The following is a 15775-nucleotide window of genomic DNA, read 5'->3' on the forward strand; positions in this document are numbered from 1 at the left end:
AACGCGACTGCAGCTTCTTCTGGACTCTCGCCTTAACGAGCACTCGTGATTATGGCCGAGACCTCTGGACGTTCTGTTCATCTTGGGGGGGGGGCAGGCTGAGACAAAGATGGAGGCAGAAGGAAGATGAAAGCGGCGGCGCTTCTCTCTGCGGCTACGTTTCCTCTCGGGCCGTCCGGCGCCCCCTGCTGGGCGGCCCTCGTCCTCGGGGGGATTCGGAGCCTCATTAACATCCGTGTTGGAGCGGCGAGATAATAAAGACGAAACCCAGAGAAAAGGATAAAGTTCTTCATCGTTCCTCCTCGGTGCCGCCTTTAACAAGCAGGTGTAAACTGAGGGGGGGGGGGGCAGGCTGAGACAAAGATGGAGGCAGAAGGAAGATGAAAGCGGCGGCGCTTCTCTCTGCGGCTACGTTTCCTCTCGGGCCGTCCGGCGCCCCCTGCTGGGCGGCCCTCGTCCTCGGGGGGATTCGGAGCCTCATTAACATCCGTGTTGGAGCGGCGAGATAATAAAGACGAAACCCAGAGAAAAGGATAAAGTTCTTCATCGTTCCTCCTCGGTGCCGCCTTTAACAAGCAGGTGTAAACTGGGGGGGGGGGGCAGAAGTTTATGCTAATGTGGGTCTCAGCGCTGCTCCTCGTCCCTGATCCGGGAGGCCCGGAGGAGTCGAGCCTGAGTGACATGTGACCCTGGAGATGCGCCGGGGTGATTGACGGCGCGGCTGCTGAGCACACATGCTAATTATTTAACCCGTTTTTCCACGGTGCAGAGTTCAAATGGGGTTTTGAGCCAAAATTGGAAAATTAGCTGCGGAGGCGTGAGGGGAGACGGCGCCGCCCGCATGAGTCCGGAGGCGGAATCGGGATCACAGGTTTCCAGGAGCTCCGGGAGCTCCGAGCGTCTGTGGTTTCCAGCGTTGACCAGCGGGAGAATCCATTCTCCTCTGACCGGGGGTGGACCAGAAGGTCTGATGCTCCTCAGAAACTCTCCTCATTAAGACCCTGATTGGTGACTAGTGCTGATCGGACTGGTCTAACTGGGTTGGTCCTCATCAGCGAAGACCGACGACACCAGCGAAACGCCGCCCGACTCCCCTCAAACACGCCGCGGAGCGCCGGCGCCTCCCGGGAACTTCAGGAGCGGCTTCTCCAGCTGCCTCCGCCTCCCACATCTCCTCAGACGAAGCTGCCAGGCGTCCTCGTCCCTCCTCCGCTCTTATTTCCTCCCGTCTCGCCACATCTGTCAGCGAGTGTCTTCTCGCCATCACTCTGCCTGACGGGCAGACTGTCTGCGGTCGTCACTCACGCCGCCGCCTTCATCTCCGCCGGGCAGGGACTTCCCCACAACACAGCCATCACCCTGCAAATGGAGAGCGGTCCCGCGTCTCCCGGAGAGGGCGGGATGAGAGGAGGGAAATTCCTTTCTGATTGCTGCTGGGAGAGTCGACCTTGAAGGAGGCCGAATTTCCGCCTTAATCAGATAAAACCCAACACGACTGGAACAATTAGCAGCCGTCGTCCTGCATCAAGAGCGGCTAAACGGCAGAAAGGAGCGAAGGGGGAGGAGCTACAGTGATGGGGCAGGTAAGTTCCAGCTGCAGGGACGGGCAGAGGCCGCTCAGCAGAGGTTGGTGCTGCGGCCGAGGACAAATAGTCCCTAAAATGGTTGATCGACGCCCAGGTGATGAAGAAGAAGAGTCGGCGTCCTCACACACTTTTATTGGACACAATTGATCACAACAACAATAGTTGGGGGGGGGGGGTGAGCACAGGCCTTTAAAGGTGGTGGGGGACACTGGCGGTGGTCTGGACACACACACACACACACACACACGCAGCAGAATCCAACCACCTCCAACGTCTTCACACTTTATTTTCAGACTCCGGCAGAGGGAGGAAAAACAAGGTGGGATAATTTGAGCTCAGCCACCGGAGACGCTGCCGGTGGGGCAGCAATAAACATGGAAATCAGGGATATTATTCACCACCCGCCCGGAGGAAGAGCGCTCGGCGCCGCACGGCCGCCATTATCTCACACACACGTTTACCTGACGCCATAAACACAGGCAGGCGGGTGTGGAGGACGTGTCCACCGGCCCAGGACATGTCCCTGCCTGGCCAGAGCCGTCTGGACGTCCCTTAAATCCTCCAACGCTGCAGCACCGTTGCCCCTGTGGTCTCTCAGGTTTGGACCTGCTGCACAGGGCCCAGATGTTCTGGGGACAGTGGGAGACGGCGCTGGACACACAGGGGACGGACAGGGGACGGACCCCGAGGCCCAGGTGGGTCTTGTTCTCCTCTAGAACATAAAGCCTGACGCTCTTTCGGTCCTGTCAGTTGGGAAGGATGAGGTGTTGGACAGAGGACGGAGGCTGTTGGATTGGACCAGGTTCCATCAGGGTCCCCCCCCCCACAATTGTTCCGTCCTACCCAGTTAAGAGATGAGGTTCAGGTTCTTCCTGTTCCTTCAGAACCATCAACGGTTCCTGGTTCCAGTCATAAAGTCCTCGATGGAGACGTCCCCAGGTTATGGCCCAGTTCTCCCTTCCTGTGTGTGTGTGTGTGTGTGTGTGTGTGTGTGAGAACCTGAACTGCTTTGTGTTTGACTCGTGTTTGACTCGTGACCACAAATAAAAGGTTAAAGCCGTGAAAGTGGAGCGGCGCGGCGGCGCCGGCAGGACGGTTCCCGTCCAACAGGTTCCGCTTGTCTCATTATTCCGTAATGTCTCTTTAATTGGTCTTTCTAATGGAGATTTTTGCAGAGGCTTAATTGGTGTTTTGCCGCCATCAGTTCCCGCCGCCTGCCAGCCGGAGAGCAGGGGTCCTCGGGGCACTCTCGGGCGTCTGAGCTGATTGCCTGCCTGCCTGTTTTGCTCTCAATCTGTCAGTTCTGCGGCCGTGCTGGCAAGAAAGGAGGTGAAATGGAGAGTTTTGAGCACGTTTATGTGTGTGGAGCCCAGGAACCGGCGTGGCACGCCATCGTTCACGCCATCGTTCACGCGCCGCTGCCACACGACCCATCTGCCAGCCGGCTGAAACTGGTCGGAGAGGCGGCGGCGCAGCTCGGCTCACCTTTAATAAGCCTGTTCATCCCGTTATTGCTGTCCTGCTTCAGTCTCTCTCCTCACCCCCCCCACCAACCGCCCCCCCCCCGTCTCCTGCCCCCCCCCCCCCCCCCCCCCCCCGTCTCCTCCGACCCTCATTTCTGCCTCCGACACACAAAAAAGCTGCATTTTTACCTGGAATCTATTTCCAGCTTTTCATCCTAAACTTGTTTCCTGAAGGACTGAAGGAGTCCCTCCACAGGTCAGCTGGGGGCCCTAAATTGGCCCCTGGGGGGGGGGGGGAGGTTGGCGTGTGTCAGGACATGACTGATGACCCCTCCGGCGTCCCCGTGCACGGGGTCCGAATGGCTTCAACGCGCCTCGCTCCCACGAAAAAGAGTTTGACTGATAAGCTTAAAAAGCGAAATTTTTACATTTAAAATCACGTCTGTAGGCGAATAAACAGGTGACCAGCCAGCAGTGGGGGCAGTTTGGGGGGGGGGCAGTTTGGGGGGTGGGGGCAGTTTGGGGGGGGGGGGGGGGTGGGCACAGCTCTGTCATCAGCTCTGAGTTGGCAAACCGGCGCTCCGCTGCTGTAATTAGCGATCTGCTGCCGGGGCGGACGGACGGGTCGCAGACAAAAGTGGATTATCAGGAAAATACAGAGGAAACGATGCTGCCGGCCGGGAGCACACAGGTGAGCAGCAACCACCTGTGGAGCAGACAGGTGAGCAGCAACCACCTGTGGAGCACACAGGTGAGCGGCAACCACCTGTGGAGCACACAGGTGAGCGGCAACCACCTGTGGAGCACACAGGTGAGCGGCAACCGCCTGTGGAGCAGACAGGTGAGCGGCAACCGCCTGTGGAGAACAGGTGAGCGGCAACCGCCTGTGGAGCACACAGGTGAGCGGCAACCCGCTGTGGAGAATACAGGTGAGCGGCAACCGCCTGTGGAGAATACAGGTGAGCGGCAACCACCTGTGGAGCAGACAGGTGAGCAGCAACCACCTGTGGAGAATACAGGTGAGCGGCAACCGCCTGTGGAGAATACAGGTGAGCGGCAACCACCTGTGGAGCAGACAGGTGAGCGGCAACCACCTGTGGAGCAGACAGGTGAGCGGCAACCACCTGTGGAGAACACAGGTGAGCGGCAACCGCCTGTGGAGCAGACAGGTGAGCGGCAACCACCTGTGGAGAACACAGGTGAGCGGCAACCACCTGTGGAGCAGACAGGTGAGCAGCAACCACCTGTGGAGCACACAGGTGAGCAGCAACCACCTGTGGAGCAGACAGGTGAGCAGCAACCACCTGTGGAGCACACAGGTGAGCAGCAACCACCTGTGGAGAACACAGGTGAGCGGCAACCACCTGTGGAGCAGACAGGTGAGCAGCAACCACCTGTGGAGAACACAGGTGAGCGGCAACCGCCTGTGGAGCAGACAGGTGAGCAGCAACCACCTGTGGAGAACACAGGTTGCGGGCAACCGCCTGTGGAGAACACAGGTGAGCGGCAACCACCAAACTCCTCTTGGCGGGGCAGCGAAGGCTGACGAGGGTCGGTGTTTGTCCCCTGATCCGTCGCCCCCGGCAACGAGGCGGTTTGGGACGTGAGCTCATCGCTTCTGTTTTGTAGTAGAGCTGTAAATCCAGCACCTCTGCAGGTTTCAACAGAAGGGCTCTTCCTGTATTTAGTGCTCTAAAACACCGTGCACGTGCGTGCACGTGTGCCCATCACACCTGGAACTGACCTCCAGGATGGAGCGCTAACCCAGGTGAGCTCATCACACCTGGAACTGACCCCCCTCCAGGACGGAGCGCTAACCCAGGTGAGCTCATCACACCTGGAACTGACCCCCCTCCAGGACGGAGCGCTAACCCAGGTGAGCTCATCACACCTGGAACTGACCCCCCTCCAGGACGGAGCGCTAACCAGGTGAGCTCATCACACCTGGAACTGACCTCCCTCCAGGATGGAGCGCTAACCCAGGTGAGCTCATCACACCTGGAACTGACCCCCCTCCAGGATGGAGCGCTAACCCAGGTGAGCTCATCACACCTGGAACTGACCCCCCTCCAGGACGGAGCGCTAACCCAGGTGAGCTCATCACACTGGAACTGACCCCCCTCCAGGATGGAGCGCTAACCCAGTGAGCTCATCACACCTGGAACTGACCTCCCTCCAGGACGGAGCACTAACCCAGGTGAGCTCATCACACCTGGAACTGACCCCCCTCCAGGATGGAGCACTAACCCAGGTGAGCTCATCACACTGGAACTGACCCCACTCCAGGATGGAGCGCTAACCCAGGTGAGCTCATCACACCTGGAACTGACCTCCCTCCAGGACGGAGCGCTAACCCAGGTGAGCTCATCACACCTGGAACTGACCCCCCTCCAGGACGGAGCGCTAACCCAGGTGAGCTCATCACACCTGGACTGACCCCCCTCCAGGACGGAGCGCTAACCCAGTGAGCTCATCACACCTGGAACTGACCTCCCTCCAGGACGGAGCGCTAACCCAGTGAGCTCATCACACCTGGAACTTTGTTTCTTTTGCTCGTTAGGCGTCTCGGACTATCAGGAAGTTAAAGCTACGTCTTTGACTGCGGGCTCCGCTCCCGCCATTAACGACTCTGTAATCATCATTAGTCTCACATGGTTCCTCTTCCTCTCTTCCTCTCATCACACCTTCTCTTCCTCCTTCTCCCATTGGCAAATTATAATCATCTGAGTGATCAATCACGCCGCTTTGCCTGAGGCTCGGGGGTTTAATACCTGCCTGGAGATGATTCAGAAGCAGGAACGTAGACACTCAACCGCGGTTCAGACATCGAATCCCCGGTTTTACGAGGGAGGAAGGAGGATTTTTGGATGTTGCTGTGCTGCTGTTTGACAGGTCCTCATCCCACAAGAGCAGCCTAAATGTAAGGAAAACATATGACACACGGCCCAAAACCTGTCAAGAACAGCTTTTATAGCAGCCGACAGAAGGCTGGTTCCACACCTGAGACGGGGAAAAGGCTCCAAAAACAGCACATTATTCATGGCACCGGGGCCAAATTCCCGCACGGAGCGTTTAAGCATATGTTACCTGTAGAATATTAATGTAGAGGCAGATTTGTGCCGGAGCAGAAAGCCCTTCGGCAGACATGCTAGCGGGGCAGAGCAGCATCGCAGTGACAAAACGGATCCAATTTACAACATTTGTCAGGATCAAGGTGACACCTGCGGAATGTTGGGAACCACCTGAAATATCTGGAATATTTTTACTGCGGAACACGTTTAAAAAAGCGCATTGATACCGACACAATACTGTGCTAACTGCTAATTGATGTGCTAATTAGCCCTGATCAGCAGGTTAGCAGCCTCTTCTATTAGCAAACCTTTTTGCCGAGTCATAACCTTTGATTTATAGACTTTAATTAGCATCTCAGTCTACACAGGTTAATCCCAGAGTTTAGCATGAAGCATGATGTGTTCCAAGTTAGAGTCGGACTCTCGTCGCCCTCCGGCAGATCTGTCCAGATCCGTGAGAAATCCCGTCCTGATGGACAAATTGGGACTTCAACGGATCGAGAGACAGAACAAATAAAAGCAACAGTTTGTTTGGGGTCGGGAAGCGGCGGCCCCCGTCACCCCGCGGGTGACCTCTTACCCCGTTAGCTTACCCCACTTAGCCGCGTCACTCTGATCGATGCCTCGTCTCATCCCGTCACACGCCCGTCCTGCGGCGCTCGTCGGGTGAGGCTGTCGGCCTGATGGATGTCTGTCGGCGTGGAGGCGGCGCCGCCGCGGCCACAGACTTATTTCCTCCTCACCTTCACAATAAATGGAGAGTCTGAGCTCGCGTGCGTGAATCACTGGCGTCCGCTTGTGGACGGTCGTTCATCAGCCTTGTCAACACCACCTGTTTGCCCCCCCCCCCCAACTGGAGCCTCTCTGAACCAGTGCTGTGGGCTGACTGGTTCTGGTGTCAACCAAAGGTCAATATCACACGGTGAAGATGAAGAACACGCAAACAAAGGAGCAGGGCACTAGTTTTACGCACCCCCGCGGCCCCCCGGCCCCCCTCCCTGGCCCCGTGGTCCCCCCTCCCTGGCCCTGCAGTCCCCCCTCCCGGTCTCCCATCTGCCCGTCAGTAGGGTGAAAATGAGCTGTGCCACGATCAGTGAGGAGCAAAGCTGATTAGAACCAGGCGGGTGGAGCAGGAGCTGGCCTCCGAACACCGTCAGGACGCCACGAGCTGCAACATCAAAGAAAAACCGGGGAAACGACTCTTCCGAAGGTGGAAATTATCAGCAGAAGCGAGAAGAACAAAGGAGCTCCTCTCGTCTTTGAGGAACTTTTCCGGCCTCGGGACACCAGCTGATGTGTCCCTCTCACGCTGCCAGGGGACAGTGTTTCCCTCCAGGTGCACCCACAACACCCGTCCCCCCCCTCGCCGCCGCCATCCAGCCTCCAGGTGGCGCCGCAGGCGGCTGCTTTGGGAGGCGGCGCCGCGTCTCCGAACCCTCCGACAGGTGCTGCAGGAAACGGGAGCCAAGTGTCTCCTGCACCCGATATTTCACCGTGTCCACGTCTCACCGAGACGAGTGCGCGTGTGTGTGTGTGTGTGTGTGTGTGTGTGTGTGTGTGTGTGTGTGTGTGTGTGTGTGTGTGTGTCTTCAGGTGGACATTTATTGCCTTGTTGTGTCATGAAAGGACAAAGAGGACAGTCAGAGAGATTTGCTTCCTGTTTGACACTGTTGTCGTCTTAGTGTCCGACGACCTCGTTCACGACACGTGTAAACAATGTTAACACACACACACACACACACACACGCACACACACACCCATCTGCCCCCGTCTGGCGAGGCTGTGTTGGTGGACTTCCTGCTGGAGGTAATGTATGAGAACAGGTGGGTGGGTGGGGGGGGTTCTAGTGGAAACATCTGCCCCCTCTTGTGTCACGCAGCGTTCCATAATCTGATCCGTATCCTTGTCACTTCCTTGTCTTCATCCCCCTCGTAATGATGCTCACGTGTCTCGGAAACGGGATAAAATCCGTTAGCTTCCGTTAGCGTCCTCCGGGGGTGTCGCCCGCAGCCAGAGCCTGAGCTGGAGAACTTGCCCCCCCCCCCCCCCTTCACTGCAGAGCCCAGAAAGTTGGATTTTGGTTTATTCAGGAGGCAGCAGAGAGTTCCTGTTCACAGCCGGAGAACGACTGTGACACGCCATCGTCCTGCCTGGAGCCGCCGTGGGACAGGAAGTGTGTGTGTGTGTGTGTGGGGGGGGGGGGGGTTCACCTTCCCAGCCTCACACACCAGCAGGAACGATGGTGACTTCAGTGGCGCTCACCTGGGACTGAACACTTCCTTTAGTCGCTGTGCAGCCTGTCACAGTTTAGTGTCTCCGGTCCGTCTCCGGGGACCCGGACCTGGTTCAAGACTTTCGAATCCTTCGGCCGGACGGGAAAATGTAGCTGCTGGCTGTTTGACGGCGCCGCCACGGCGCGTCTTCATGAGCTAACGGCACCACGCCAGCTCAGGCCGCTACAAATGAAACAGATATTTAATTCCGAGCACGTCGTCATTAAAGGAATCGTTATTACAGACCGGAGCGCCGTGGTTGGAATTAAGCGGTTATCTTCTCCAGCCTGTAATTAAAACCCTCCTGTCATCATCGCCACGCGACTCTTCCGGATCAGAACCAGCTCAGGGGACGATTCAGAGGGACACGAAGACTTCGTCTCTCTATCAGGACACCATCTTCTCTTCCTGAGCAGCCGATTCACCATCTGAGCCCCGAAGGGACTCTGGGATTTACCCCCCACCCGCCCCCGCCGGACACGACCACAAATCCTCCAAACGAAGGCGGCGTCCTCGCCAGACGTGCGCACGTCTGAGCCGCTCAAACAATAAAGAACCAGCAGGAAACTTTTTTTCCATCCAAACACCGTTTCTGAACAGTGTAAATGTCCATAAATCCTTTCTGGCCACTTTCAGTCGCTCCGTTACTCCGGACCTGCTGGGAAAGATCCAGTTAGCAGGGTGGAAACAGAACCGGGCTGCCTTTGGACCCTCCTCTGCATCTCCAGTACCAAACTGATGACAACAGAGTTCATGTTTTTATCTTTTAACGGAGTCACGTGTGAAAATCCGGCGCTCGGATCTGTGGAATTCTTCCATTATTCCAAACATGTCGTCCCTCAGAGGTGGATCCTCCAGAACCCGCCCGGTGTTGGGCTGATTCCAGTCCCTTCAGCTAAGGTTCCCTCCCTGGACCCAACCCTGACCCCATTTTTTAACCTTATAACCCCAGAAACCACCCACGTGCACGCACACGTGCCCAGGCCTGTTCTGGGAACCTGCCTATGGGCCGACTTTATTTTCCTTTTTCCCAGGGTGGCGGGACAAAGGAGACGGGAGGGATGTAGAGCGTGACGCCACTGAAGTGGGTTTGGAAGGGACTGAGGATCTTCACCACCGCTCCTCGGCTCTCCCAGAACCTCCGGAACCTCCCTTTGTCCCCGCCGGAGCGGCTCGGAACATTTAGAATAAATAAACGTGGACCGCGAGGCTCGTGGTCAGATCGGCCGCTCCGATTTGAGCTCCAGATCATTTGTGGCGCAGGCGGAACCACCTGGGATGGTTCTCCGGTTATTCCTGGGAACCGTTTGATGAATGGAACTAACCACACTTGTCCGCCGTGGGAACGTTCACCTGCGAGCCTTCGGAAGAGAGCCGAACAGGTGAACCACCGGCCGGCGGGGACCTCCGGAACGTCGACATTGGGCCTCCCAACATCATCGTCTGGGTAAATATGGGAGCATTTGGACACAATTCCGGCAGGACAGGAAGCAGCGGCGCTCCAGCAGATGGAAGAGCGTTAAACTCCGGCGCCGCCGTGATGAATGAACGCATCGGGCTTTGATGTGGCCACAACAAAGCAGCTGCGGTCACAAATGATATCAGGGGGACGAATGGGAGGAGCTGCGGAGGGCCGCTGACGTTAATGGAGAGCTGCAGACGGATGAGGGATTCCCGCTGCTTCCGTCTGCCCTCTTCTTCAGGCCCTTCCGAGCCATTCCTGCCCCCCCCCTTTCATCCTTTCATCACCGTGTCATTGTGCCATTTGATCAGTGGATGAGGAGGAGACAGCAGACAGGTGAGGATGGATGAGTCCTGGCTGGACTCCGCAGGTGGATCCCTGCATCACTGCTGCTGTTAATTCCAGCATGAACATGAAACTATCGGGATTCTGTTGGAGATTCCGAAGTGGGATCTGTGCTGGACACGAGAGGGATGTAATGAGAGTTTTCCGTGGCCTCGTCCTCACAGCTCCGTCTCTCAGCGTCCGTCACGTATGCACCGAATACGGAGCCCAATAATCGTTGCTCCCTCTAAATCCCAAATGAAACGAGCGAAAGATTCCAAGTCTGCCGCGCGTCCTCCTGCTCCCTTAAATATTCATCAGTGAAGATGAAAATGGCTTCCTCAGACGAGCCGACCTTGAACGCTGCTTATTGTCTTCGCAGAACGTTTGACGAGCAGCACGAAGTCACAGCGGCGCTGCGGCACACGAGCCTCCTGGAAGGAAGCGATATTTTATATAAAACATTTACATTTGCTGCTGAGGTTCTGCTTTAACCAGGGTGGATGACGTGCACGACCTCTGCTTCGTTCCTGGCTCTCTGATCTCCGACCGAGGCTTGAAAATGGCAACAGGGAGCACGTCTGAGGTCTTTTAGAGCAATAAATACCCCCAACAAGCCTCAAACGACCTTTGAACTCTCCTGTAACCTTTAACCTTTTAACTCCTCTGGTCAGAACCTTCTGGTGGTTCCTCACACTGGTCCTGGACCAGAGCTGACGTGTCCTTCCAAGCTGCTGCTCCTCAGCGATGGTTAAATTGCTAATTTCCCTGATGGACACCCCCTAAAGGGATCAATAAAGTACTCTTGAAAAAAAGCCTAAAAAAGCCCATTATTTAAAACAAATGCAAGTTTAAATCGTGAAGCACTTTTTCCGCTGTTGTCGTTAACGTCGACACTTCCTGGAGTATCGACTCTGCTGCTTTATCTGTGATATCTGCAGGATAAAGATCCAGCTGTCGGGAGGAAGCTCGCCGGACGCGTTCCGCAACAAGAGATCGATGCCGGGGGCAAAAAAAAAAAAAAAAAAACGGATTCTGGATAAACGAGAAGTTGTTCGGTGGCCACGAGGATTTTCCTGTCGCCCCCCGGGGTGATCCAGGAGCTGAACATCTGCTCGTTTCCCTCCAACAGTCGCAAAATAATACGGGTATTTCTGTCAAGAATGAGTGTGTGTGTGTGTGTGTGTGTGTGTGTGGTGTGTGTGTGTGTGTGTGTGTGTGTGTGTGTGTGCGTGCGTGTGTGTGTGTGTGTGCTTAGAGATGATGATGATGATGCCTGTGCTCCTGATGAAGGTCACCCCGTCCCTGTACCCACTGGGCTGGAATCATTGTTCCAAATTTCTAATAGCTGCTGCTTCCTCACTTATTGCCCCAGGGGCAGAAGCTGAAATGGACTTTGGTCAACTCAGGGTGCTTCATATGTCTCCTGTCCCCTGCTGCCTCCTGTAGGAGCTCCCGAAACCAACTGGCCTGGTTAGAACGCGGCGTCGTGCAGACACACTCCGCTATGATTATTATTGGCACTCGCAGGGGGCCATTGGTGACCTCGATAGAGGGGGTAACGCTCCAGAAACAGGCAGAGGCAGAGGCAGAATGAGATTTAAACAGATATCTGCGAAATACCGGAAGAGCGGGGAGTGAACGTCGCTCCCTTTTACCAATATTTGAAAGGAGTTTTCAGTAAATCGGTAAAAATAAAAACAGCATTTAAAACGGTTTGATGGTTGAAGAAATGATTGAAGCTCAAATATCAGTCAAATATGTTTTATTGTTGTCGTCCTTCGAGTCCAGGCAAATCCTCAGGTGCTCTGGGTGATCTGCTGGAATCTGCTGGAATCTGCTGGAATCTGCTGGAATCTGCTGCCACAGCAATAAATGTCTCTTGGCGACCGGGTCACAGTGGAGAGACCGGTTAAGTAGAAGGTTCTGGTGTGGGTTTCTGAGCGCTTTGGTAAAATGGAAAAATGTCTGTTTGATTATATAATCTGAACGTGTGTGTGTGTGTGTGTGTGTGGTGTGTGTGTGTGTGTGTGTGTGTGTGTGTGTGTGTGTGCTTTCTTGGCTGGGTTGTCGGCGTCTCATCATGGGGGTCTTGTTAATTTGCTGAGCGGCTCGTTGCCAGGGCGCCACGGGAGCCGTCACCTTGGAAGGCCAGGAGGAGGGCGGCAGGGTGGCCCGGTTCTGATGGAGCCGTTCACGGGGCGTCAGCGGGGCTCCGCCCACCGGCGCCGGCTGGGCCTTGTCTCATCCCTCTCATGTGATCATTTCACAGGAGTCCAGTTGTCTCAGAGGTCGTGGAGGGTGTGTTTGTGCACGCCGTGAGACACCTGTGCTGAAACACAGGAAGTGAGAATTACCATAGCAACGCCTGCGGGACCATCAGGGGTCATGACCTTTGATGATTCTCTACGGGAGAGTCTCAAGATGGTTATTGACGAGTAATATTGAACTGGAAATGTGTGTATGTGTGTCTGTGTGTGTGTGTGTGTGTGTGTCTGTGGTGTGTGTGTGTGTGTGTGTCTGTGTGTGTGTGTGGTGTGTGTGTGTGTGGTGTGTGTGTGTGTGTGTGTGTGTGTGTGTGTGTGTGTGTGTGTGTGTGTGTTAGCTGAGATATAATCTGTAAATCACCGATTCAGCATCAGCGAGTCTCATTATTGGGCCATTTTCAGCGGTTTTAGCTCTGCTGATATCAGAGTTTTCTCATTAGCAGCCAGAAGTGACGACTCCCGTCTCAACTTTTGCTCCCCGCTGATGTTCCAGCCGCAGTTTAACGCAAGAAGAGAGTTTTTCCGGAGCCGGCGGGCTCTGTCTGAGCTGCTTCCCTCTGATTCCTTCTGTCCTGGAGTCAGATGTGAATCGGAGCCGCGGCCTGGATCTGCACGTCCTGGAGAGACCGGTTCCTGCTCCTCCTGAGCTGGGAGTGATGGTGGGAACTGAGCCTGAAGATTGCTGAAGTAATTAAGGCTCCTGCTGGCTGGCAGATCCAATCAGCTGTCCTGGAACACAAGGAGACGAGTATGCACACCTACACACACACACACACACACACACACACACCACGCACACACACACACACGCACACACACACACACCACACACACACACACACACACTCACACGCACACACACACACGTCAGATCGGGACCGTTCAGAGTTTAATTGCAGCCACGTGTCCTCTCGTGCACGGACGGCCGTCGCGCTCTGAGCGCTTTGCTGCTTTGATGATTTCGTTAGCGGGAGTCAAAACGAGTTTGGCCGTCGTGGCGTTTCTGCGCGTGGACCAACGACGCGCCGGCGTTGGAGTCGTCTAATTAATAAAGTCGTTCAGGAAAAGAAGATGTGCTGAAGCCACTCAAGGAAGGTTTACACACACCTACACACACACACACACACACACACCACACACACACACACCACACACACACACACCACACACACACACACACACACACAATCGATCATTCCCACCATCCTCCCTCCATTCTCTCTGCTTCCTCCATCCTCCCTCCCTCCATCCTCCCTCCTTCCTCCCTCCTCCTCCTCCCTCCTTCCTTCCTCCCTCCCTCCATCCTCCCTCCTCCCTCCTTCCTTCCTCCCTCCTTCCTCCCTCCCTCCATCCTCCATCCTCCCTCCATTCTCTCTCCTTCCTCCATCCTCTCTCCTCCCTCCTCCCTCCCTCCCACCTTCCTTCCTCCATCCTCTCTCCTCCCTCCCTCCCTCCCTCCCTCCTCCCTCCTTCCTTCCTCCCTCCTCCCTCCTCCCTCCCTCCTTCCTTCATCCCTCCCTCCCTCCCTCCCTCCTTCCTCCATTCTCTCTCCTTCCTCCATCTTCCCTTCTCCCTCCCTCCTTCCTTCCTCCCTCCTCCCTCCCTCCTTCCTCCCTCCTTCCTCCTCACCTATCACACCAGCCTTTTGTCTCAAGGTGACACGGAGCATCTGGAGCCGTTACCACAATACATGAAGCAATTTATTAGTGAGCAGGAGGTGTGAGGAGACCACACTGGACTCAGCCCAGACGTTCTTCAGACCCTGTCAAGGTTGTAGCTCGTTGGTTGCATCCTTAAAATGCTTATTTAGGAGGTATAAACCCAGCGAACGGACCCATCTTTCCGACACATTCTGCATGAGCCGTGAGTGAATACATGAATAATGCTTTAGCTTCAAGGGGGGTCCTGAAAGATTCCTCCTGACATGAATATTAAATCTCTCGCACTGCTGAAGGCGACTAATTGTTCTCCATGTTGGCATTTGTTCGCCTCCTCCATCTTTGTCTGGGTTTCAGGAGATTAATCTCAGTTATGCTTCAGAACATGTGATCGTTCCTTCGTTCATGTGTTCATGTCCCGAGCGTTCCCGGGCCCGTCGCAGCATCCATACGCACATGTTTCATCATCAAGCCCGGCTGTCATCAATCCTGACCCGACTGCAAACGCCGCCCTCTTCTCGCGCCGTAAATCAGCTTATGTTCAGGTTTTAGGCATAAAATCATTTCAGGTTCCAGAAGGCAAATAACCAAACCGGTCAAAGGTCCAAGGAACCAGGAGCCAACCTCGTGCGCTTCATTGCCGTTGGGAGAAGAAGCAGAGTGAAAGCAGCTTTACGTTGCTTCCCTACAGTGCACGTCAGAGATCTGAATGTTATTTAAGGCTTTTTTTGGGAAAGTAATTTGTTCCAGAAATATAAAAGTGAGCTCAGCATCGCCTTCATCCTTCACTCTCGCAGCCTTGAGTTTGTCATGTTTGACTGAACTTTGTTATAAATAGAAGGTTTAAAACAGTTGAGCTTGATCTCCTTTAATTCTTTGTTCCTCAAGTTCCTCAGACAGAAAACGTCAAGCAGGAAGCTCAATTTAACTTCAGCTGCTCTTTCATCCCGTTGGGCCATACGATCACAGCTGTCACAAACGTCCGTTTGTGACATGATTACTGCCATGTGACCAGGTTTGGGAGATGAAAAGAAGTCCAGTTTCCTTCAGCTCCAGACTTAAACTGTGGGATCTATAGCAGAGTGAAGGATGGAATCAATATCACAGCCCAATGTGAGGCGAGGCTGCAGTGACAGAGCAAAAATAATTGAAAAATCAAAGGACTCACTCTGCGTTCTCCCCAACATCACTCATCTGGGATCCACAATGGACCCTTATCTCAACACGACAACAGCGGAGAAGGCTGGAGAGTAAACTGTTAACAAGCCACCGCGAATTAAAGTCATCTATCAACATCAGCGTTGGATGATTTGGTGATTTTTCCCTGGGAAAACACGACCTAAATGTGAAAGAGATCAGGATTAATAGAAGATCTGTAGCGGAGGTGTCACTGTTAGCCACCAAAGCGCTACGGACGCGCTCCTCCAGGAGGCAGCTGCAGATCCGGGACCTCCACATCCTCTCCTTCAGCTCAAGGATTGCCATTTTTAAGATATGTTTAATGCTGTATAAAATGTGCTTTTGTGTCAGAATTGTAGCATTATTTTGAATAAACTACCCAACACTGAGGGTAAAGGCCAGGACACAGGACACATGCTACAAAACGAATGTATTCCTTCATCGTGATGCGTAGACTTTGTCAGAAAGTTGTAGAAAGCACAGACACACAG

The sequence above is a fragment of the Takifugu flavidus genome, chromosome 1 (assembly GCF_003711565.1).
Source record: "Takifugu flavidus isolate HTHZ2018 chromosome 1, ASM371156v2, whole genome shotgun sequence".
In the NCBI taxonomy this organism is placed as follows: Eukaryota; Metazoa; Chordata; class Actinopteri; order Tetraodontiformes; family Tetraodontidae; genus Takifugu; species Takifugu flavidus.